The 26,055-nt window shown below is 46.4% G+C and overlaps 1 protein-coding gene across 1 annotated transcript in view; it reads right to left on the bottom strand.

Moving 5' to 3' along the window:
• The window catches only part of GRIN2B (glutamate ionotropic receptor NMDA type subunit 2B), a 401,782-nt gene extending 377,506 nt beyond the window's left edge, over window positions 1–24,276 (bottom strand). The window contains exons 1-3 of the mRNA XM_047743465.1: window positions 24,211–24,276; window positions 23,614–23,849; window positions 22,187–22,617 (exon numbers count right to left, since the gene is read on the bottom strand). The gene's annotated coding sequence lies outside the window, so the exon portion shown is untranslated. The remainder of the gene's footprint in view (window positions 1–22,186; window positions 22,618–23,613; window positions 23,850–24,210) is intronic.
• Between the last annotated feature and the right edge of the window lie 1,779 nt (window positions 24,277–26,055).

The raw sequence follows: 26,055 nt of genomic DNA, 5'->3' as shown, positions 1-26,055 counted from the left end.
CAGGCCATAAAGGGCTTCGTGGGGAATTTCCTTTTGCTAATAAGTGGTAATGGAGAGCCACTGTGGATTCTTGAGCAGAGGAAAACAGTGTTTAATGAAGACAATCCAGCAGCTGTGTGGAGGATGGCAGCAAGGAGGGGAGGCAGGGAAGCCAGCCAGAGTCCTACACTAAGCAGTAGCCATGGAAATGGAAATGAGGGTCAGAGGAAACAATGCAGAGAAAGAACTGGCAGAAATTGGTGTAGACGAGAAGCGGGGGCTTTCGGAGACACAGCCAGTGAGAACCAATGCCAGGACTGCATGCCATTGGCAACAGTGGAAATATTGGGAAAGGACGGCCATTTGAGTGGAGAAGGGAGAGGAACACGAGGTCTTTTTTCCACCTTTAACATCTTCCAATATGGAGAGAAGGTGATTGGGAGATTGTTCTAGAAAACCCCTGAAGACATAATCAGGATACTGGAAACGTAGATTTCAGAACCATGGAAATCAGTTTGTAACTGAAACCCTGTCATAAAGTGAGCCTTCCAAAGAGTTGAGGACAAAGGAAAAAAAAAACAGAAATGGGAACTAGATTACACCTTGAGAAGATGGTGGCAGCTTCTGGGGCCAAGATGCAGAGCACTGCTTCTCAGCCTCAACACTCCTGAGATTTGGGCTGGACAGCTGTGAGCAGGGGCTGTCCTGGGCACTGTAGGGCACTTAGTGGCATCACTGGCCTCTACCCACTAAATGACAACAGCCTCCAGGTACCCTGATCATGAAATTCAAAGAGGTCTCCAGACATTGCCAAATGTCCCCTGAGAGGCAAAATGATCCCCAGAGAACCCCTCATGTTGAGGCAATAATAACATCCAACATTTGTTTGCTGAACACTCACAATGTGCCAGACACTATTCTAAGTGTTTCACAGCAATTAATTTATTTAAACCTCAAAACAACATTGTGAAACAGCTGTGCAATTATTATCTCCATTATATAAATGAGGAAACCAAGAGTCAGAGAGGTATGTGATTTTTCAAAGGTCCCATCACTAGGAACTGACATCAGGTAGTTTGGCTCCAAGATCCGTGATTCTTACCACAATGCTCTACTGCCTTTCTGTGGAAAGGAGTCCCATGCAAAGCAGATTCCACAGCATCCATCAGGGGTTGGGGAGAAGGTCTGAGGGAGAGATACAAGATCCCTGCAGGGCCAGGACTGAGGCTCTGGGAGAACGCTAGCTCTCAGCCAAGACACAGGGACCTAGAAAGATAAGTTAGGTTGGGGAAAAAAATGAATTTTGTTTTGAAAAGATAAAGGTTGTTAAGGCAGCCACACTGGAAGCAGCAATAAAGAATCAGTGGGAAGACAGAGTTTCATGATGTCGGGAAAGCCGGGGGCCCCAAGCGTGACGAGACACCTCCAAATGACACCATGAACCACGTCAGAAACAAAGGACATCCAAGTTGCGAAAGATGCAGTGAAGGGCACCTCCTGAGTTTCCAGCACACAAAAGATAAGCGTGAACTCTTACATCAAAAAGAGAATGATTATGGACATTTGTACCAGGGAATGCGGTTTTCCTCAGCCACGTGAGATGAGGCGATCCACTAAGCAGGAATGTGGAGAAGAAGATGCTCAGGAAGGTGATGTTATTTAAGAACTGGGTGAGCATGTCATTCTGGGGCTCGTAAGAAAAGGCTAGGCACCCCATCTTTTGGTGACAGTGGAGCTCTAGAAGGAAGGACTCTGAAGCAGGCCAGGCGACCTCACCTCAGGGACTGTCTCCAACCGCCCTCAATAGCATGAGTGACAAGACAGCAAAAACAGATATGACTACAGGTGAACGGCTCCAGAGTGGAGAAATTAAGAGTGTGATGAGACACAAAGTGGCAGAACGGGGAGGGAAGGAAGCGACAAGCAATTCTACATGGACAGTCAAGGGTCCATGATTCAAGTGAAATAGAGGAAGGCCTGAAGGTCACGAGGAGGGTGAACCCAGGTGTTCAGGGGACTGGGTAGGAAAGACACATGGCAAGTTAGGGAAGGAATGTTCCTGAGATCTGAATGGAGGTGCTGCGGAGATGACACGGTGGATCCTCGGAGCCGGTAAGTGGCCGAGGTTCAGAGGAAAAGGGCAAGAACGCACAAATCCAACATACACACTCTTTAGTGCCTATTTTGAAATATAGCAGAAAATGGAATAAAGAGTGAAAATGCTGACTATTTTAACTGAGTAGCTAAATAAACACTTGTTTTATGAAAATTAAAGAAAGTTCTTTCCCTCTGGGCAATCTCAACAACCCACTTACAATGAAAAATCCAAGAACAGTGATTTCCACAGCATGAGGAGCTGTGTGCATAAAATTACAAGGTTAAGAACACTTACTTAGTCAATCTACCATGTCTTCTAGAAACACGGGTCCATTGGACTGGCAGACAAGAACAGCCAGGAATTTCAGGAAATCGGGACCGGCTTGCTCCCTTAGAGTGGACGCTGCAAGCACTTCACTGTGGGAGGTGAAGCCTGACCATACACACATGAGACAAAGGAACAGGTGTGGGCGAACTGGGGCAGAAGGTCTGCAAGGGCAATTCTCAAGCCTGGCTGTGCATTAGAAGTGCCTGGGCATCATTTCAAACATACTGGTGCCCGGGTAGCAAATCAGGATCGGTGCCCTTGCGAATGCTCTCTAAAGTTTCTCGTACCCTGCGAAGGAATCACTGCTCATTCATATTCTCATGTTCTCTGGGGGTCCCTCTCTTACACACACACAGACATGCACACAGACACACACATGCATGCATGTATACCCACACACATGCACTAAGCTGGCTCTTGCACACAGCAAGCAGCAGGGAGCACGGCTTTACTTGACAGCAGCCTCATCCTCCAGCTGCATCTGGGCTGGAGCCCAACTGCATCGAGGAATGAGGCAGGAGCAAAGGGAGGCTCTTCTCCCCTGCACACACTGCCTCGTTCCCACCCAATTCCGATCGATACCAAGGGGAGACCAGGACCCAGCGCGGTGAACAGACACCGTCCCTCTTCCTCCCGGAAACAAAAGGGTTTCGACAAAACCAGTAATAGCCCACCAGCCTGCGGTTACGAAACTCTGATTTCCGCAAACCGCGTTCATTTTGTGGGTGAGTCTCCCTGAACTGCCGATGCTCCTGGGAGGCACCACGGCACAAATCATCTCAAACTAAGAAAAATTCAAAATTGGTGTCTATTTGCCGTTTGAACGCTTGACATTCTGTAAACTCAGTAAGGCTTAATTCCTTCCCAAAATGTCTGTCTGCCACCATTCAGAGGCAGGAGTAAGACAAAGAAATGTACGCGGAGTGAGTTACCCAGGGCACAGATCTGCTCCGCAGCCTGCTGGATCATCCCAGAGCCTGGAACGCCCAGCAGAGCCTGTGGAGGGGCTGGCGGGCAGACGGGCTGGCTGACCTCCACGAAGAGGTCATGAACACTCCCCGGAGTCCAGACAGAACTTCCCAGGGTGGCAGAGCAGCTGTCGCTCTCTGACTCTCCTCCAGAAACGTGCCAAAGCTGCTGCCCACTCCCTCATCCTCCCTCATTCTCCCCCATCGGCCAGGGTGGGAAGGTGGCTGGGGCAGCGGGGACCACCCCTCTCTGGGGACCACAGGGAGACAAGCACTCTACACTAGACCCATCCCCGCTGGCGGGGAAGTGGAAACCCCCGCCTGAGCCTGTCATCCTCTACACCCCCTTGCTTTCCACCTTTCCTCTTCGATTTCTCCCCTCCCGGTCTTTTTCCTCCTCCACACACAAAGTGGAGGAAAAGCCAAGGAAGTTCAGGTCCTGGGTGTGAGGCTTTCCTCTCTTTCCTTTGGTCAACCTCTCTTTTTTTCTCTCTCTCCCTCTCTCCTCGCAACTACCATTGTCTCTAATAACTCAAGGATCTCAGCCCTCAGGTCTCCCCAGATTGTACCCACTAGACATAACTTAATTTTCAAGACTTATTTCAAAACACTCCCCGTTGCCTGGGCCACTGGATTCCACATGCTTCACTCTGTCCCCCTCGTAAGCAGAAAGGAACACATCTGGCTTCTGTATTTCTTCTTCTCTTTACACTAGAGTCATAGCGGAGGATCGCTGAGAAATTGGGGTAGCTATTTGTGTGGGAGAAACAGAAGATAGGAAAGGCCGGCAAGGACCATTATTCTTTCTTTGTCCCACCCTCCTGCGAACTCCCAGCCCCGCTCACTTGGGAGCTGGGGGAGGTGAGGGAGCTAAGTTCTGGGCACTTTATACACCTTGCCGCACCCAACCTTCATATAACTTGCATTTTACAGGAGAGGAAAGCTGAGAGCCAAAATACAAAGTGCCTCATCCAAGATCACCTGGTGGCAAGTGGCAAATTTGAGATTCTGAACTGAAGTCGCTTTAACATCAAAGACCTGGCTCTGGAGTCCCATGGGCTGCTTCTCTGAGCAGTGGTCACGGTGCTTCAGTCTACCTCTGGACTTACGTTATTCAAAATCTAGGTCTGCCTTGGCTGAAAAGTCACAGCAGTACCAGCTTAGAGATGCTGAGGACACTGTTACCTGAGGTGTCCTGAAAAGGGACTACCAGGCACCCAGGAGAAAACAAGAAGCAAGGCTCCAATTGTGAGAAGGCAAGAAGGAAATCTAAAAATGTTATCTCCACTGAATCTCAACTCCATTGGAAGGGGAGGGGGATTCTAGAAGAAATCAAGAAGTCGTCACTCTGGGGTCCCAAAGGAGAATTCATCTCTGGCTAGAATCTGTTCTCAAGGCCTTCGACAAGAGTCAGGAGGCAGTTGGGATAGATGAGGAGAAGGCTGTCGCAGTAGGGAGAGTCATGAAGTTACTGTTCCTTTACGTCAGTTTCATCCGAATTACACTCCTTCCAGAGCACTTCAGCCCAGCTCCCAAGTGGCCACACTGGCTCACTCAAGTCTAAGCCAGATGGCCAGATGGCCAGCGCTCCTACCTCACTTGGTATAGACCATGTTAAAGACACTTCAGTTTTGCCTCCTTCTCCAGCTGGCTCTGCCCAAATCTCAGTTCCTGGTCTGTCAGCTCTTAGAGGACAGGCATTTCGCCTGATACCACAGCAAACAAACAAACAAACAAAAAAAAGAGCCCAGAGCCCTGCACTTAGCCCAAGGCCTCATAAACATTCTGGAAATAACTTCATGAGGCTGGTTAATCCTGGCAGAACAAAGGAGTGGGGCTCCCAAGGAAAATTCTTCCCTGAGGTCCCCACCTTCCAGAGACAAATAATTGGAGGAACATCTGCCAGGGCGGGCCCAGGACACGTGATCTAGAGCAAGGGTTCTGAAGCTGGCGCCCATGGATGGGCCTCAGGGGTCCTCAACACCCTCACGCTTTGTGTGGCATACTGGGAGTGTTTCCAGCAAGGTGGGTTTTTCTGAAAAGAGTATCCAGAGCTGACATTTTGGGCATTGCTGATCACACACAGCATGCGGATGGGCAGCGGGAGGGGAGGCAGAGACACAGCAGCCAATGGGCCTGGTAGCATGGTGCCTGGGGGCCCTAAGAAGGGTTGTTCTGACAGCTGGGAAGCCAACCCTGACACAACACTGGCTCGCCCCTCACAGGAGCACAGCCCTTCTTCCATTCAGATGTGGAAGGCAGGCAGGGCACTTCATGGTCCCCACCTCAACCCAAGGGCTGCCCAGCTGTGAACAAGCCATGGGGCTATGGCGTCACCTCTGCGGGCAGCCATTCTCCATGGGGCTCCACTTTGAGCACCAACTACTTAGCCTACCCCGTATTTCCTGTTTAAAAGACAGACTCTCAGGGGAAGTCGGATCTAAAACTTTCATTACTTTTTCTTTCTCTTAATTGCCTAAGTCAGTTTCTTACAGCCTTCCAAGCCTGTCCTCCTCCTAAAACCACAGACCCCAAAGGGTTTGTTCTTTCAAAAACCATTTGGATAGTTACTGTACCTTGGTCTCCTCAAGGTTTTGGTTACTAACTATTATGTTTGATATTTTTTCCAATCTAACACTTATAATTTCCAGACATCATCTCTTCTTTTTTTAATGTTATAAGCTGGCCCTCAGGTATCTTTCCAGGCCTCTGTGATTTTCTCAAAGGGCAGCCTCTGGCCCTGCAGTGGCCTTAGGTTGGAGGCATTTTAGAGTGTGCCATCAAGACCTGAGGTTATTTATTACACTCTTAACTGGTGTTTTGAAATCCTTTCCAACTTTACAAAGAAGACATACAAATGGCCAACAAACACATGAAAAAATGCTCAACATGACTCAGCATCAGGGAAACCCCAATCAACACCACAATGAGATACTACCTCACACAGGTCAGAATGGCTAAAATTAACAACTCAGGAAACAACAGCTGTTGGCAAGGATGCGGAGAAGTGGGTACCCTCTTGTCCTGTTGGTAGGAATGCAAGCTGGTGCAGCTAACAGAAAACAATATGGAGGTTCCTCAAAAAGTTAAAAATAACTACCCTATGATCCAGCAATTGCACTACTAGGTATTTATCCAAAGGATGCAAAAAAAAAAAAATGCTGATTCAAAGGGGCACATGCCCACAATAGCCAAACTATGGAAAGAACCCAGATGTCCATCAACAGATGAATGGGTAAAGAAGATGTGGTATATATATATATACAATGGAATACTATGCAGCCATCAAAAGAAATGAAATCTTGCCATTTGTGACGACATGGATGGAACTAGAGGGTATTGTGCTAAGTGAAATAAGTCAGTCAGAGAAAGACAAATACCACATGATTTCACTCATATGAAATTTAAGAAACAGATGAACACAGGGGAGGGGAAGGAAAAATAAAATAAGGTTAAAAAAAGAGAGAGAGAGAGGGAGGTAAAGCATAAGAGACTCTTAACTACAGAGAACAAACTGAGGGTTGCTGAGTGGATGGGGTGGGGAATGGACTAAATGGGGTGATGGCATTATGGAGGGCACTTGTTGTGATGAGCACTGGGTGTTGTATGTAAGTGATGAATCATTAAATTCTACTCCTGAAACCAGTACTACACTATATGTTAACTAACTTGAATTTAAATTACAGTATATAATAAAGGAGCACCTGGGTGGTTCAGTCAGTGAAGTGTCCCACTCTTGATTTCGGGTCAGGTCATAACCTCCAGGTTGTGAGATAAAGACCGCGATGGGCTGCCCACTGTGGGTGGAGCCAGCTTAAGATTCTCTCTCTCTCTCTCTGTCTGCCCCTGTCCCCTGCTTGTGCGTGTACGCACACTCTCCTTCTCAAAAAAATAATAAATAAAATAAATAAAAATTAAAAATTAAGAAATAAAATCCTCTCCAATTTTCACTGGGTTTTAGGTTCCCTAACTCATGACAGAATCCAGATTATACACACACACACACACACACACACAAACACATACACGTGTGACTATATTAGTAACCAGTTCCCTATTCTAAGAATGTAAGAATGCAACTCCTGCAGGTATGCAGATGACTTTTCCCCATTTCCTTCTATCTAATTCCTGATATAATTAAAGTTCTTGCTTTTGTTTCCTAGCTCATCTTTTCTGAATATGAAAATAATGTGCTGTATTGTAGAAATCCTGGAACATAAAGAAAAATATAAAGAAGTGAAATAATAATTCTCATGTTCCAAACCCTTTTTACCTTTTGTATAATATGTGACCTTGCCATTTCAGGTTTCACAACTTTTACAAATTCTAAACATCTTCACCTGCCCGTGAAAGTCATTTTTTTTTCTTCTTAGAATAAATTCTTTGTTTATCCAATTAGACTTCCTTCAAGCTTCTCAACCATGATAACAAGCTGCTCCCTCTGGCTCTCTCAAGGTGGAGGCAGAGAAGGAAGGGATCTGGGATTCAGAAAAGCTGAAGCTGAGTTCCACCCCTTTTTCTTCCCGACAGTGCAAATTTGGACAATTGCTAGAGTACTTCATACCTCTATTTCTTCATCTGTAAAATGGAGATAAGACCTTCTGCCCAGAATTCTTCCTAGTGGGTTCTTGGGAAGACCAAAAGAATGTGTCGTGAAGAAAGACATGTGTCATGAAGAAAGACATATGAGAAAGCCCTTAGAAAACTGTAAAGCACTCTAGAAATGCAAATGATGGTCATTATTACATCCAAGCTGGTTTGTCTTTGCCTCTGTTACCTTCTTTCATTGAAACCATTCCTTTCTTTCTCAAAATTTACATTTGTTTGCATACTTCTTTATAGCTTTTCCTTTTGTCCTATGTTTGATCAGTTCATGGTCACTTTGCCCAGAGCTCATTTCAATCCTCAAATCCTTGATTAACTCGTTCCCATCCATGGGTACCTTCTGCATTTTTTTGCACTAAGAAGTCATGTCCTCTCAACATTCTAGAAACATGTCAGCTCATGGCCCTATATTCTTCTCTTGCCTGTTATGATTTGATGAGATACTCAAAGAAGTCAATGCCAGTCTTGACCTGGAAGCCTCTAATTCATACACAACCGCCATCTACATTATACCCTTGTCACCCAAACTGGCTCTGACTTGGTTGGGACCAGGGACCATCAAAGTAGTTAGCACTTACTGAATGCTTACATGTTACACGTAAGCATTGTTGTTACAATGTTACAGTACTCTGTAACAAGTACTGTTCAAAATGAAACAACTTGCTTAACTCTCCCAGTAACTGAAAAGCCAGAATGATTAACACCTCATCTTATGGCATAGAGAGAACTGAAGACATTCGCCCATGAAACTAACAGCGGCAACAACAGAAACCCTGACTGTCTGACTCGTGAGTTCTTGGTCTCAGTTACTGTTTTCCTACACCCATCACCATACCGGGCTGCAGTAAGAATGGATGGAGGAGTACACGGATCCCAGCACCCTTAACATGCTCCTGGAGGAACCAGTGGCCAGGAAAATGGAAGAAACCAAAAGGAAACAGCAAGCAGGTCAGAAGCACAAGTTCTGGGGCACCTGGGGGGCTCAGTGGGTTAAGCCGCTGCCTTCGGCTCAGGTCATGATCCCAGGGTCCTGGGATCGAGTCCCGCATCGGGCTCGCTGCTCAGCAGGAAGCCTGCTTCCCTTCCTCTCTCTCTGCCTGCCTCTCTGCCTACTTGTGATCTCTCTCTGTCAAATAAATAAATAAAATCTTAAAAAAAAAAAAAGAAGCACAAGTTCTATAAACACAGCCCGCTTCATTCAAAACTCAACAATAACTATACTAACCAGCTTTCCATGTGTTCTGGAAGACCCGGGTATTTTTTTAATATATATATTAATATTTTATATTATTTTATTTAATTAGCCCATCAGGAGAATGAGGTCCACAAATATTCCTACAGATCCAAGTCCTAACCACTCTTCAAGTCCCACTGTGCCCTGTCTGCTCTTCCTTCTACTGTCGTCATTATGTAAAACCAGACACACAATATGTTTCCTCTAAGTCTCTGATCATTCAGAGCAACCATAAAAACTTACTATAAAGCTGTAGAGCATAAAGCTGAAGAATGTGAGCTCAAGCCAGCCAGCTGGGTTCAAATCCTGGCTCTGCCACTCGAGCTAGGCATGTCTTAACTTCTCCGTGCCTTAGAATCCTCATGCATAAAATGTAGGTAATAATTATGCCTACCTTCGAGGGTAGTTGTAACTGCTAAATTCACAAATGCACAGAAAGCACGGAGCACAGAGCCTGTAGGCCCTCATGCCACGTAAGCAGCTGTTATTACATGTCCACCAGGGACCAACACTCTGCTAGGTACACATAGGGCAGAGAGGGGAGGCTGTTTCTGCCCTTGAGAAATTTACATCAGAGGAGGCAAAGCGGGGGTGGGACAGAGACGCAGCAGGCATCATCTCAAACTGGGGATCTATGGGTGCACAAAGACAGCAGTGCCCCCGGCCCGGGGGCGCCAGAAAGACCTGGAGCAGAGGATCCCTGAGCTGCCTCTTGAAGGCTGAACAGGACTGAAGCCAGGGACGGAAGCTGCAGAGGGCACTGCCGACACAGTGAGAGGCAGGAGCAAAGGCCTAAGGGTACAACGGCCTTTCGTGGCTAAGCTTTCCTTAGCTTGTGTCACCATCTCCATCGCTAATTACTCTTCTTGGGTCAAGTAAAGATAAAAGATACACCCGGAAAAAAAAGTTCTATACATAAAGTTAGAAAGAGTCCTCTTGCTCTCCTTTTTGACAAGTTTTTCTCTCGTTTTCTAGATAAATACGGTTGCAGAGAACCTGTGGAGACATGGACCAAAGATTAACAACCACAGGTCACAACACCTTGGAGCTGCTCTGCACTGGGAATACTGGTGACTTGACCCCCACTTGCCTATCTTCTCCAACAAATATTTCCTCTTCTCTTGCCCACCGGGAGCAGGTGCACTACACAAAAGGCCACTGTAGGCTGTTATTGCGAGCAGGATGGATAGGGATAACAACATTGTAAGTGCATAGATTAAACTTGTAGTTTGAGGGGATTCTTGATGTTTCCTCATGTGACCCACAAGGTAATACCTGTCCCCCCTGAAGATGTCATTTTGCAGATGAGGAAGTAAACTCAGCAGGGTTATGAATCTGCCCGAATCACACAGAATGGAGCCAAGGGTGAGAACAGACCTGGTTTCCTGGCCCAAGGGCCACACTGTTCCTTCCTCAATACCACTGTACTTGGAGTCACTGGAAAGCAGTGTAAAAACATGCATGTGGTAGGGCTAAGGTACCAGAACTCTTTGTGGTGCCAAGAGAGGCTGTCCTGCCTTGGCTAGAAAAATACACAGAATTTAACCTTTGTATTATATGTTTATATATAAACTGCCCTCTGAGTCAATCCAAGTATTTGAAACAAAACTTGCTCCCTCATATTTGTTTTGGAATAAGGGGGGGGGGGTCTTACCCACAGAGCAATAATGAATCCTATTAATAATCAAACCCTAACAACAAAGCCGTATTCTTGACTGCCATTCTCTTACTCTAGCCATTTGTTTCCACCCAAAGTAGTAGTCAAGTGCCTGAGAAAGAAATGGGCACCAGAAAATGAGCATTCTTCATAAGGTCCACAATCAAATGAGTAGGAAAGGACTGTTTCCTCTTAAAGGGTGAAGAGTTCAAGTTTGGAGGTGGTGTGTATGTAAAGATGGGTAGAACTGGGCTCAGAAGATGGTGTCCCAGCCTTAAGCACCATGTGAAATGAAAGAGATGCTGATTGCCAGTGCCACGAATCCCTCACCTTGGCCCTTACTGAATTAAAGTAAGGTCTAGAGCTTGGCTATTCTGTAGGGTTCCATATTTTTCATTTGAAAACAACTTTGCTTTTTGCCAAAAGCAAGATGCAAAGAGACATGATCGAGAAGTCACCTCAGCTGAGGTTTCAACGTACATGGTACTTACAGGTTCCTCTACATACAACATAAACCCTTAACGTTCTTTTGAATAGAGGCGGCTCCTTATAATTTAAAGAGCAAGGGGTGGGGTGCCTGGGTGTCTCAGTTGGTTACGCGTCTGCCTTCAGCTCAGGTCAAGATCCCGGGGTCCTGGGATCAAGACCCGCATTGGACTCCTTACTGAGCAGGGAGCCTGCTTCTCCCTCTCCCTCCCTCCCCTCTCCCTCTGCCCCCCACCCCCCACTTGTGTGTCTCTCTCAAATAAATGAATAAAATTCTTTAAAAAAAAAAAAAAACAAAATAAAGAGCAAAGAGTTACAATCATGGATGTAGTTGGAAGCCTGGTTTGCTGCTCACAGCTGTGCAACCTTGAATTCTTTAATTCTCACTCTTTTCACCCAAGAAACAAAATAACGTCAGCCTTGTGGTAAGGATTCAATGTGATAACATATGTTAACATAACCCAGGCTATCATGGGCACACCACAAATATCTATTGCCAATTCCAGGGAATTCAAGTTCAACGGAAGATTGTCTTAAACAAAGGCAAGACAACGCCTTTCGGAATACTATTATGTTTGGGCCGACGACAATAACTCTTAACATTTTCATTCCACCGTTTATCTCTAAAATGGTCTACGGATTCTGACTATCTCATCCCTGGACCTTCTCACACCTTTCCCCCACCTCTGTCTCAGTTGCACGAATGTAGATTTATCAATAAACTAGACTCCTTGCCACGGCAACTGAAAGATCATTCATGCACTTCAGAGACAACCTTGAATTTTATGTTGAAATCAAAGCATCTTTGCAAATTGTGCAGACTAGAAAGGAGATGTGGAGAAGGCGCAAAACCATGATCCTATTCGTTCCAGAAAGCCCAGTGCAGTGAAGGTGATTGGGGGATAGAGATGAAAAGGCCCTCAAGGGATCTGCCCCCAAAGCCAGCATAAGAAAAGGGCTACAAGCAAAGGGAAAATAAAAATAGTATGTGAACCAACAACTTGGGAGAGCTTATTTCAAGTTGAGAAGATCAAGCAAGACCTCATGGGTGAGAGAGCCTCTGGGACGGACTGGAGGAATGGACAGTATTGACACGGAATTGGAAGGAAAGGGGAAAAATATAATTAGTGACGAGTCAGAGCTTTTTGAAGAAACATCCTCTTTGAACACAATGTAAAATAAAGATCAAAGAGGGGAGACACTAAGAAATGGGTATATTTTCATTCGGTCAGCCTAGCCTATAGCTAGCATAAAAGATACTCTCATCCATTCAACTTCAGTAGAATTCACCCAAAGCATTGAGACGTGCTTGGATGGAAAGGAAATGGAAACATAAAAGGTATAAATATGTCAACTTCATCCTCAATGCACATTCGTTTTCATCATCATCTTTATTGACAACCAGCATTTTCTGAGCACTGCCCAAGTGCGGAGAGCATTCTGCTAAGCACGGAGGACATAAAGTGACATAAAGCATGAATCTTGTTCTCATAGAAAAATGACAAATTCATCAACAAACAAAAGTGATTTCTCTTCCGTATGCAGGCTCTAAGAAAACCCATTCAGTACTTTTTCTTCAAATATCCAAGGGACCAATATTCTCTGACCCAAGAAAGACCTTCTGTATCTGAGCACCCATATTTGGCCAGGGTAGGATTTCTTCTGTAGTCCTTCCTATGGGAGTTGCAGGAAAAACCAGGAAACAGACATAAAAAAAGAACCAGATAAGGACTGAAATTCTTCCCTTTCCCCCTTTAAGCCCGGAAACAATTCTGGAATTTCTAACGAGGTGATAAAAAGGAGAGCCATGCATGCTGAAGATATCAATTCTGGTCCCCTACACCCCAGAACTCACTGATAAAGCTGACCTACGTAAGAAACACAAAGGGGACCAGCTGCAGTATCTCAGTGATTGGGATGTTTTCTGTCCAGAGGGTTAACTAATATTTATCTAAAAATTCAGATCAGTGAGTACACTTCTTGGGTTTCTCCTAAATATTTAATGCCTCCCACCTCTGCATATCCCACCAAACACCAATGAGAGTCCAAACCAACTCATGACCTTTCTCTCGCATTTCCAACCACTATTTACAGATGTCCAAGAAAGAACTAGTGTTTTCACTCTCCTCGGGTCTGTCTCTTTTAAAGGAACACAGATCCGTAAATCTGCTCTTTTCTTACCTCTACATTTAGGCTCACATTTATTTTAAAATGGGCAGGGAGGGACCCCGAAAGGAAGGATGCGAGAAACTATTAACCCAGCTAAGCCTAATAAGCAGTGATTAAAGTTACAGTCAGAGAAGAACGAAGCTCAATGCCTCCTACCCCCTTCCTCCTCTTTGTGCCTTTAATATTCCACTTCAGGCACTGAGAGGGAGGGTGACGCGGCTAGCGAATTCCAACCAGCACTAAGATAATTGTACCATTCACACCCCTCACCAGTCAATCAGGGTCTGCTTACCCAGCCCCATTTATTAATAGTTTTCCTACACTGGCAGTGTCAGAAAGGAGTGCAATGAGGCTTTCTCCCTGAAACAAGAAACGGGGCGCCCTCAATAAAGACTAAGGGGAATGAAGGAGGTTTGCAGAACCCAGGGCCACTTGCCCCAGTTCACAGCCACACCTGTTTCAAAGGTGTTGGGGAAAGCAGCTCCCTAACTTTCCTAACTTTGCAACCAGGCCTCCGTCGAGGGTGAGAGAGCTCAGGAATAAATACAGCCCTGATCTTACTTAATTCCACGCCAGGCCGCACCCCTTGTGTGCACTCTGCACACTAAGCCCCCTCGTGGACCAGCCCCTTCTTCTCCCTCCAGCTCAGCGACCCTCCATCAGGCACGCATCTGCTTGACGGCGATGGGGTCTCCCTCTGGAGGTTAAAGCACTAGGATTCCGTGATGTTTAGAGAGAACAGGTGCCTCGTCAATCAAATTGCCAGGTGGTTCTCAGCCACAGGAGAATCCCCTGGGGAATATTTTTAAATGCCCCCTGCCTGGATCCCCTGTTGACAGATGTTAATTTCACAATGTGGGGTCTGGCCTGGGCATGGACATCACTGTTTTGCTTGTGTTCTTGTTGTTGAGCTGCTTCTGTTTATGTCTGTGCGAGCTCTCCAGGTGATTCTGTCATTGAGCTGGGATTCGGGAGGCCTGCATAGCCTGTCCCACTGATTCAGAAATGAGAAAATCGAGGCCCCGAGGCACTAGCTCGCACACTGTGAAATAACACACATGGAAACGAAAAGAAGCTTCTGACCCTGAAGGCCACCACTACGGCCGTTATCATTCAGGCAGCCCCCAGACACCATGGAAATCCCTAACACTGTTGAAGACACCCCAAGGAGAACCCTGGGCTCTGAAGATACATGGATGAGCAAATGCCCACCACTGGCTAACAGAAGAGACATGCATTCCGAAGGGACTCGAGGGACAGGGCAGTGAACGGGAAAGCACTGGAAAGGAAGTCAGGGGATACGGCTCTGCCCCAGGTGTGTGTCTTCTTTACACCTTGGAGCTATTTGCACAGCTTTAAAATGGGGGTTGTGTGGCGCCTGGGTAGCTCAGTGGGTTAAAGCCTCTACCTTCAGCTCAGGTCATGATCCCAGAGTCCTGGGATCAAGCCCCACATCAGGCTCTCTGCTCTGCAGGGAACCTGCTTCCTCCTCTCTCTCTCTGCCTGCCTCTCTGCCTACTTGTGATCTCTGTCAAATAAATAAATTTTAAAAAAATCTTTAAAAAGAATAAAATAAAATAAAATGGGCGTTGTGGGGGACAGATCATCTTCAAGGTGCCTCAGAGCATTAATATTCTTATTATCGCATGTTAGACGCACACACACACACATATTACTGTACCTAAGCTCCGCAGACACATTTAATGCATTTCAGATTATTTTTTACTGCTGCTATTTGGTGGGTAAGACACTATGCAAATATACCAACACACATGCAAGTCTAGCGTGTATGGGTACATGGGGTGTGTGCACGTTGGGACATACATGGAACACAGTGGCTTCTAACCCAAAGACACCAGCCACCGTGGCAGCTGAGTGAACAGAGTGAGGTCCCCAGAAGGTGGGGGGATTGCTTGGCAATGTCTACACATTTTCACGGAGTCCAATTAGCTTGGAGTAGAGGATAAAAGCCATCACCTCAGCTTCCAGTTCTTCGACGCCTCTCTTCCCCCCTATCCAAACAATGCCACACTTTATCCCACCGTTGTTCTGAAGTCCCACCTCTCACAAAGAAATTAGATCTGATTTCCTCAGAAATTCAAACCAGCTGAAACCCTGATAGGCTCTATATAAAGATTAATGAGAAATGGGAACTTGACATTTCTTTCTCAAGAAGGAACTTCACCATCTTCTCAAGGCCGGGAACAAAGACATGGAGGAGGGCGTGTATGAAGCACAGCCTGGTTTTTAGGAGTCAAGTGAGTTAATTAGTCAAAACCTTAAATTCCTCATCTAGGAAGCTCTCTACTCCAAATGTTCCTCTCCCTGTAGAGCCGGACTCTAAGCAGGGTCAAAGCCTGTACTTCTCTTTCCTTCCACGTCTGCCGATCCCTCAGGGCTGGCCTGGCATCTCCTCCTCTCCCCTCTCCCGGTCCCTCTTGTCACACAGCCTTGTCACTGTGCCTCCACGGCCCCACCCCTCAGGGTACCTGGGAACAAATGTCCCTCAAATCAGCCAGGGCTGAGACTGGCTCATGCAGATACTTCAGACTCAAAATACTCTCCTTAAAAAGTCTACAAGGGGAGCCTAGGATCCTTTCGCTAATGAAAGGAATACAAACCACAGTACACAGAAAACAGGTGCAACTTAGGTGGGGTGAAAGGGTAGAGGGATGGGCAGCAGAAAAATGTGCAAATAAAATTCAGAGGACCACGCGTGTCAAACCCATCCTCCCTGAGGCACCCATCCTATGGTTCAATCAAATGTTAGAGGTGTCTTTCCATCCCCTCCACACTAAGACATTTCCATGAAGAAGGCTTCCAAAACACCAGGTCAGCTAAAAAGGCTACCAAAAAGCATTCTGTGAATTCCCTGGGAATAACTGAGCCCCTTATCTTCTATTGCTTCCTTCTGCCATTAAAGAAAGCGGCTGGGGTCTGAATAGCATGGCAACTTTCAGCCTCACTAGTTGGAAACACATGGGGCTAGGCTGGTCCTTCGTTTCGAGTAGCCTGGCCTGGGCTAGGATCCAGCTCTCTCCTTGGCCACAAACCAACGAACAGCTGTCCCTTTCTTTATAATGGCCATCAACAAAGTTAGTTGCAATCCAGTGGTCTAAGAGTAAAATTGTATCATTTGCTCATTCCAAAGGCGAGCCTAATAAACAGGAGTGGGATTCATTAACTGTAGAATCACTAAAGCAGAAATGAGAGCCTCTGCCTTATCCTTTTCAGAAGACCCTGACTTTATTCTCTGGCCTCCTCATTTAGAATCCAAAATTCCTAATCCAAGAACCAGCACATTTCTGTTTTCTCTCCTCCCCAGGTTAAGGGACATGAGGAAAAGCAGAAGGCTTGCCCTTTTATACCAATTTGCCTCTCCATCTGCTCTCCATCCTCCTAAACTGACAATTCTCCCTTCTACAATCCTAATTATTCTTAAAGACAGAATTTAACTGTCAACCCCTCCGTGAAGCCCACCTCATTCTTCCAGGCTTCCCACCTCATAGAGCTTACCTAAGCAGATAATAATCTCTTTACACATGTCTCCCCCATTCAAGTATGAGCTACTGGAGGGTACAAACCAGAGCTAATTCTTTGTTGTGACACCATGTTCGATAATACAGGTTCCTAACAAACGTTTGCTGAATGACGTGGAGCAAAAGACACAAAAATGAAGTTAAAAGAAGACGGCGTGAAAGAGAAGAGACTAAGAGACACTAATAAATACATAAACTCTATCTAGAGAAGAAGAATTTAAGAGAAAGAGAAGGATCGAGGACGAAAAGGGCCAGAACAAGAACACACAGAGGATAAAAGGCAAAAAGACACACATGGTGGGAGACACTCAGAAGAGGGGACGTGGGTGAACTGAAACACACAGGCTCCTCTCGGATCTTTTCTGTTTGGGAAAAAAAAAAAAAAAGGCAGCAATTCTGAAAGTTACAAAAGTAGAACACATCTGCAGAGCTGCCCACGTGAACCATGACAGAAAATTCGGTTCAGTAATATTGTAGACCCAGGCCCACAGCTGTGGCATCCCTGGAGAGTGTCAGGAATGCAGAGTCGTAGGCCCCACCGCAGACCTACTGAATCAATGTCCATGTTTAACAAGATCCCCAGGTGATTCCCATAGACGAGAAAGTTTGACAAAAGCTGAGGTAGCCATCTGACATCCACAGATAACCTCGGCGTCTCATTTGGCAGTGCGGGACATGAAGCATGACCACCGAGGAGCAGCACGACCTAAGCCAATCACCTCACGTCTCTGGATTTCAGTTCCTTCACCTATCAAATGAGAAGGTCAGAGTAACCGCGTTCTGAACCATCATGAAGCTCTGACCTTCTTGATCTCACCTGACATGGTAACTTCAAACCCTTCCCACGCCCACCTGAACCAACAACAGATAACCTTATTTGCTAATTAAGGCCCTCCTCTCACCTAATATCTTTCTCAAGTGTCTGTCATGCGCCAGGCACTGTGTTCAGAACAAATGATTTCAGGATGAATAAAGATCTCTCCTGTCCTCGAGGAGCTCACAAACTTCTTAGGGAAACAGAGCATAAAAACAAAATTAGGATTGAAGTATGGTAATGATCATGAACCAGCCCTGGTGAGGCCCAGAAGGCAGAGCAGCCATTCTGCTCAGGGCAGTCACGCAGGACTTCAGCAGAGGGCCAACATATGCACTGTGCCAACCTTCTCTGCCAACCTCAGCTGCAAACACTAGAAGTGCAAAGACAGAAACAAGGTAGATGGAGAACATCAACGAACCAACCAAAGGTTCCTGAACACACCTCTCCGAGTTCACAAAACTCCACAAGCACATCCACACAATGGATCTTGTGTAAGGGCCACAGATAGACCATTAATAGCCATAGGCGCACCCCCAGAAGCCCACCTCCTCAGAGCTATGCCCCCTCCCTCATCCCGACTGCCTTGGGTTCTTCTAGCTTCGGCATCCTTCTGAAAGATCATATCAATTCAACCACTAATCTACTCTCCCTAGAGACTGCTTCTGTGGTTTTAAAGAGGGGATGCACTTTAATAAATGTGAACAATTCATTAGACCAGTAACTCTTTTTGATCTATATTTATTTATAGAGATGACACTCGTATCCGATTGCATGCACACTAGCAGAGACTAAAAATGTAATTTACTGAAAGGAAGAAATTTCTAGAATTTCTAAGGAGGCTGGAGAATGGCAGTGGGGAAAAGGAACCTCACTTGCCAGCATAACCACTCCTGACCCCAACAAGTTACATGAGATGAGAGGCTTTGTCAGCCCTTGCCCTCCTTATTAAGGAGAAAAGGCTATCGCTCAGAACAACAGTTTGCCAACCTTTAGAATGGTGAGCTCCACCCTGACTTCCCTCCTGCCCCTGGCTTCTATAGGCTGATTGTTTTTGCTACGGTTTCTTCACATACAACCTGTCCTTTCCCCTGCCTGCTATATATCCTATTCCATAAATATTCATGACATTTTTGCTTTAACTTGTTAGCATGGTGTTCATGTCACCTTCATCTTCGTACTGCTGAGCAAGAAAATAGGGGGGCAAAGCCCTGCATCCCGGGTTCACCACATTCATGGAGGAGATGGGAGAATGTTTTACAAGGCAATGGTGGTGTGGTCAAGGGCTGAATCAGCTCAGTCCCGTTTCTCCCTGTCCAGTGCCACTCATCCCCCCCCCAACCAAGTTCAGTCCGTGTTTTCGCCGCCCAGGTGCCCCGCTGCCCCTCCTTGCACAGGCTAGTACATGTGCATGAAGGTCAAAGAAGAGGGTCCAGGTTCTGAAGCCATTCTTCTGGAGATGAAGAGGAATACAAAATCCAGCTACCTGCTGTTCACCCCTTCACCAGAAGGAGTCGCTCTTCTTCGCATTCAGCCTACAAGAAAGGCACTTGGTGTGCAAAGTAGTGACTAGAGAATGTGTTGGTCCTCCTCCTTTCCCTTAATTTTGCCTCGTTACTTCTTTGCTTTCTCTGCATCTATCCCTGCCAGAAACAACACACAGGCAGTAGCAAAGCAAGACTCTTGAGACAGATACCCTTCCTAGGAATGGAACCAATGCTGAGAAGTGAGACAATGGAGGGGCACACCCTGCTCCTCTCCTTACATATGAACAGGTATCTCTGGGTGGCCATATAGCTCTGTGATCCCAGACCCGTCATGCTTTGCTACACCTGAAACACACAGGGACAGAAGGCAACCATGTTGTTCTGCTTCCTTTCAAATCACCAATCTAAACTCCTTAGCCGGGCTTGCCTGAGAAATCTTTATTCCCATTAGTTTTCGGGGTTTTTTGTTTGTTTGTTTTCTTAATTGTACATCACAGAGACTCCTCAGCTGAAATTAAATTTGCTCTTCCTCCCCCCAATAGGCACATTTCTTCCTCAGGTAACCCACACTGTATAGGGGGTGGCAGAAGGAGAGAAGACAAAATATAACCCAGTCAGCTCTTTGTGCCATGAGGGGAAAAATAAAGAGAGAGAGAACAGTGGCCCAGAGACAGCCTTGCCAAGATTGCTCACAGGCACGCAACACACCTGTCTCCTCAGGGCTCCAAAATGGCTTTGGTTGTGGTAAAGGTACAGACCACCTGTGGTGATTCCACCTTGAATCCTAATAAGCCACCAACAGTTGGAATGGCTCCTCCTCTCTTTGTACCTTTCCTACCACCCAGTTGTTTTCTTCCTCAGCACCCTCCCCTTTTAACCTCTTACCCTTTGTCTAGCTTTAGGACCAAGTAAGGATGGCCTAGAACCTGGCTTAATCCCATGAGCATTCTAGGAGACTGTGGCTGAGACTCTGTCCAAAGGCCTGCTGTCAACCTGGACGCCAACCAACATGAGGAAGGGTCTAGTCCCTGTAGGGCACCATCGCAGACACCAGGAGAGAGAAAAGGGTCCTACGCCCTAGGGACACCCACCTCACCTTGTTCATCTATACGTAGGAAACCACCGCACATGGAGTTGCTGTTCTCACCCATACCTCTGTTCTATTTTGAAGGAAAATTAAGAATACATCCTCCCACTTGAAGGAGTAGAAGCAGATGGAGAACCAGCTCAGGTGTCTATAAGGTGAGCACACACCAGATAACCTCAGCTATTTGTAGACACAGTGAGAACATGGTTCAAAGTGGGTTCCCACCCTCCCATTCTGCTGACAGTACAGATGGGCACAGATTACCAGTTAAATGCTCAAAAGAAGGAAACCTGGGGGGTGGGGAGTAGTGAATGTGGATGATATCCATCCCTTCTGGACAATGAAGAACTATCTTCTGGTCTGATGTTGAAGGACAAGGATCTTCTCCTTCCCCCAATCGCTTTAGTATTTTGTATTGTTTCTAAGTATAGTCATTAAAATGCCAGAGATAAAAGATTCGAGGGGAGAATACTTTCAGAAAGACTACTGATGCCCATGATTCTGCTACTGGATTTTGAAGATCATCATCTCAACCTGATTTCTGCATCTGGGCACCCTCAGAGTTTGGGGGTGGATGGTCAGTGGACCAACGAGAAGAGCACCCCAGCTCCCCATCACAGCCCTCCAGCCTGTGGATGGTCTGACGGCCTCAGGAGTTGTCTTGCCTTGCATGAGTGCCTAGCTGAAGAGTCATTAGCTAAGTCTTTTCTGTTTCTCCTGCTATTCCAAGTACATAAAAAATATATATATACTGCCTAGCCACATTTCACATACTGTAAAAATTAATGGGGGGGAGGGTTAAAGTCTTCATTCTCATTTTAAGGTAAGAGACGAACACATGCAAACGGCACATCTCTTTGTCTAACACAAAGACTCACGTGTCGAATTCTGCACCCCTTCCTCATGCACAGCATTTTAGAACTCTGCAAGATAGCCATTTTGCAAGAGTGTGGAAGTAACAGTTTGCTTGGAGGATGTGTGGGTATAAATAGATGTGGAGACAGAAGGAGAAATTTACAGCTCAAAAATAATAGCACAGGGAAAAAATATCAATTAAAAGAATCTTGACAGAATTCCTTCTTTGCAAGCTTAAGACTGAAGTCCTTTTAAACTGCAGCATCCTTCAATTCCAGGTGTTCCTAGACCAGCCAGATTCCCCACCTAGACCTTTCCCTCTGCAGTAGGCCTCCCGGGATCTCTGGGCCCCATGTGAATGCTTTAGACAGCAAGTGGACTTCAGGGCAACAACCACAGTAATCATTATTTTCATTTTTTTTTAAAAAGGGCATTAAAAAAAAAGGCTAGGAAGATAGAGACAGGAGACGGGCATGGAAGTGGCAAGGGGAAAAAGCTAGCCTGAAAAAAAATTTTTTTTCTAGATTCCCATAAAAATCAGAGCTATAGCCCTGGGTGAATAAAATGCTATTTAACTCAAAAATCACACAGGTCTCCCATGCATGTCTACATACACAGACCCTTATGTCACCCAGCATCTTCCGTCCCTACATACATCCACCCCCACTGCCTCCCAAAAACCCAAAACCTGTTAGAGGAGAAAAGCAAAGCTATACATGGGAGATTTCCCCCTTTGTAAAAAGCCTTTTTTCCCAAAACAGCATTATTTTATTATCTTATCGCCTTTTCTTCCAAAAATTCCACTTGAGGGATTAGAAGAGATAGATAAACAAGGAATCCCTACCCCAGGTGAGGCGAAAATAAAACAGAATTTGCCCTACCTTGGTTTGTAGAAGCCAAACCTCTAGACGGACAGATTAAGGGAGTGAGCATGTTGGGAATGTCCAGTCTCCTCTTCTCGCTGGCATATCCACATAAGAAAGACGAAGGATAAATAAAAGGAAGGTAATTGAAAATCCAATTTAGCGTGAATTTTGTTTTAATCTTGTGTCTTGAAGAGATGCAAATTCAAAGGAAAAAAAAGACTGAATTCAAAGGTAATTCAGGATATGGAGAGCAGCTCACAATGCAGAATCCAGAGTAATTATTCCATTTGCATGTGAGGTTAGTGGCTGGGCTATTTTTTAAATGATTCTTCTGGCAATTACGGTTTTTGCTTTTTGGAGCTTTAGAGGAGGAGGCTCTGTGTAGAGAAGCTGGGGGCCGGCTCTGTCCCTCCGTGAAGCATGGTCATTCCCAAAGCGTCCCCTTCCTAAGGGGGAAAAAGAGGCGGTCAGGGTTCGATTTGAGTGTCCCCGGAGGGTGAGAAAAATGCATTCCGAAAAAGATATCAATTCGTTTTAAGGAAAAGGGGGAGGAAACCCCGCATTTCCCACAGAGTGCACACGAGAGGAATTGAAAACAGCTGGCACCAGTCTATAAATAATTCAGAAAAGGTCTGGCTATACCATTCCTGGGACAGGCATGGATGAGAGGTGGGAATGCCAACCTGAATGGAAGAGGAGAGAGGGAGCGAGCAAGCGAAGGAGGGAAGCGGTAAGGAAGGAGGAAGGGAGGGAGAAGCGGCACCAGGGAGCAACACACACTCACACACACGCAGAAACACAATCCCCACTTAACTCGCCAGCAAGTGCGGCCCCCAGCCCCATCTGCATTGCTGCTGACATGTCTGTCTCGCTCTCCCCATCGTCTCCAGCGGCAGCGCCTCCTCCCACCCCGGGCTTGTGCTCAATGGGTTCTGATTGTGCACTGGGTGCACACTGGGCATTTCTTGGAAGGGGCACACTGACACGCGCGCACACACACACGCCCCCGACGCGCACGCGCCCCCGCGCGCGCACTCACACTCACCCCCCGCGCACACTCACCCCCGCGCACACTCACGCCGCCGCCGCGCTGATGTGCAGCGCACGGGGCTTCACCTGCAACGTGTCGATTGGACGGATGGTCGCGGCGCGTGGCTCCGGCCCGGGGCACGGACGCCCAACCTCTCCGTTCGGTAAGGGGATTAACACCCCTCCCAAAAAAAGACCAGAGAGAGCCTTCCCCTTTCACCCTAAAATATATATATATATATATATTTTTTTTAAAGCCACGTCCAAATTAGCAAGTGCCGGGTTCTTCTGGATTCAAGAGCTTCACCCAACACCAGGTTAGTTAACGGTTCCACCGCTTCGACCCTTTATCTCCCTGACACCCCCAAGCCCCAACACTGAGACAGGAGACTCCGAAGCGAGTATTTACGTACCGACTCCGAGCGCCTGGGCGATTGCAGAATCTCCGGAGAGGGGTGGAGGGTGGCCAGGGATGGAGGGTTTTCCTTTCCTGCAAAGCAGGATTGATAATCCGTGTCGGGGTTTTGAAGTTCACGACTCTTCGTGGCGAAGCCAAAGAAAATGCATTCGGACGCCAGCACTTCTGGACTGTGGTCATCAAAAATCACCCTAACGAGCACTTTCGATAAGAGCAAAGCCCCGAGATTTCCTAGAGGTGAAGAAGCCGAAGGAAGTGGTTTTTGAGAAGGGTTGGGGGGGACCTGCTTTTCTCAAAAAAAAAAAAAAAAAAAAAAAAAAAAAAAAAAGTGGGGGGGGGGTGGAGAGGCAGGAGCCCAGATTCCAGTTGGTGATGATCGGAGCCGGGGGAGGGGAAGCGGGCGGGGGCACGTTGTGCAAGTCAACCGAGCGGCAGCGGGAGAGGAAGACGAGGAGGGGGAGGAGGGGGAGAGTAAGAAAAATGGGTATTAATCACCGGGGACGGGGGTTGGGCGGGAGATCACAAGTTGCCTGGTCTGCATTTGGGTCTCACACCCAAAAACGTGCCCCCCATCCCCCGCACACACACCTACCTCTCACACACTGGCTCGGGTGGGAGGAGAAACCCACGAAGCTGGGGAAGATGTTTCTGCTCCCAGGGTGTTGTGTGTGTGCGTGCGCGTCCTCTTTCTCCACACCCCCCACCCCACCCCACCCCCAAACCCCGTCACCCCCTCACTCCTATTGCTAAGACTCCGGCCGAGGCAGCTTCCCATGTCACGTGCCGGGGGAAGTGGGGTAGGAAGGGGGGAAAGCCTTAACCCGAGTCCGTGGCGCCTCCTGCTGGGCGCAGTGGGGCACAGCAAAGAGGAAGGGCCGCGAAGGGGTGTGGGGAGCAAGACCGTGCCCCCGGGGGGCGGCCGCACCGGGCTGCGGAAAGCATCTCATAGGCGGAGCCGCAGTTTGAATTGTAAGACCTCTTGCTCTCTTTCCCACAAATCAGCCTCTGCTTCCTAGGGGCGGCGCGAGTGCGGGACGCAGTTTAAGGCCGGGTTCTTGCCTTCAAGAAGCTTAAGATCTGAGTACACGAGGCTGCCGGGAAAACAATGGGAAACAAAGGAAGGCAAATGGAATTAAGGGCTAAATGGTGTAGTAAGATAATATATGTGCTTTATGACAACTAGTGAAGGTTCGAGGAGTTGGGCATTTCTTATTAAAGTGGATCCTGTTATTGAAAGACCTTGAGGAGAGAAAATGTTGAGACGGGTGAATAATCCTTATATGAAAATACATTTCATGGCATTTGCGAGCCCACACTCTTGCAAAACGCAAACATCCCTTCTTTTCTCTCCCTCTTAACCTGTTTTCTGTTTTAATAGCACTTACCACCACCTGTATTATTATTTTTAATATTAATATCATTATGTATGCACCATTTTTATTCTGATCTGTTGTCTCTTTGAAGATCTAGAATATTATAGCGGTGAAGCATTTTCATATTGGTTATATCATGAACTTCTCACCAACGTTCCTGAGAAGCAGCCATATAAACAAACAGGTAATACTCCTGTGTGAAGCAGTTACACCTAGTCATTTGGAGCTTTGATCTATGTAGATTAGATCAGATGTATATTTGGTCCTATAGACCAAACCGTAGTCATAATAATCTGAACCTAATTCTTTCATGTTTCCTAGTTTTTGTTAGGTTTAATGGTCACATCTAGGATTTCTAAAGGCACACACAAATGCATAAGCATTATATGGAAACACAAATACTAAAATTACTCTTTCTCAGTAATGGTATTGCTGTTTTCCTTTTTTTTTTTTTCCTTAAAGATTTTATTTATTTAGTTGACAGAGAGAGAGATCACAAGTAGGCAATTGCTGTTTTTCTAAGACAGGGGAGGGCTGATCTTCTACCTCTTTGGAGAACTACAGACCCACTCCAGAGTTGCTGTGTCCCTTGATACACAGCAGCCAACCCAAACCCCTCTATATGCAGACTTCCTGTTGTTAGAACATGGATTCCAGGAGGGGTGTAAGTTGCAGAGCAAGGACCCCATGCGGCTTTCCGGAAACACTTCCTTGAGTCTCCCAGGGAATACCATTACCTTCAGAATAAGACCCAAACTCACTCAAGCATTGACCTTTAACCTATTTGAAAAAGCAACAACAACAAAAACACAAACAAAACAAAAAACAAAACCAAAAAACCCCACAGAGCCCACCTTCCCTTTCCTATTCCAATCCCCTTCACCAAAATTGGGTGGTTCTTCTCTATTTTTTCGTCCCTTTCTGAACCCAGTAATTCCATTCCACCCCATTCACTTTTGCAAGTGTGGAGGAAAAAAATGAATTCTCCAACTCCTTAATTACGTCTACCCTTCCCTTCAATTTCTAGATCAAGTCCCACCTCATCTGAAGATATTTTCAGTCCA

Source organism: Lutra lutra, chromosome 8 (assembly GCF_902655055.1).
Source record: "Lutra lutra chromosome 8, mLutLut1.2, whole genome shotgun sequence".
In the NCBI taxonomy this organism is placed as follows: Eukaryota; Metazoa; Chordata; class Mammalia; order Carnivora; family Mustelidae; genus Lutra; species Lutra lutra.
Note: the sequence above shows the minus strand (reverse complement) of the source record. Positions and strands in the feature narration are given on the sequence as shown.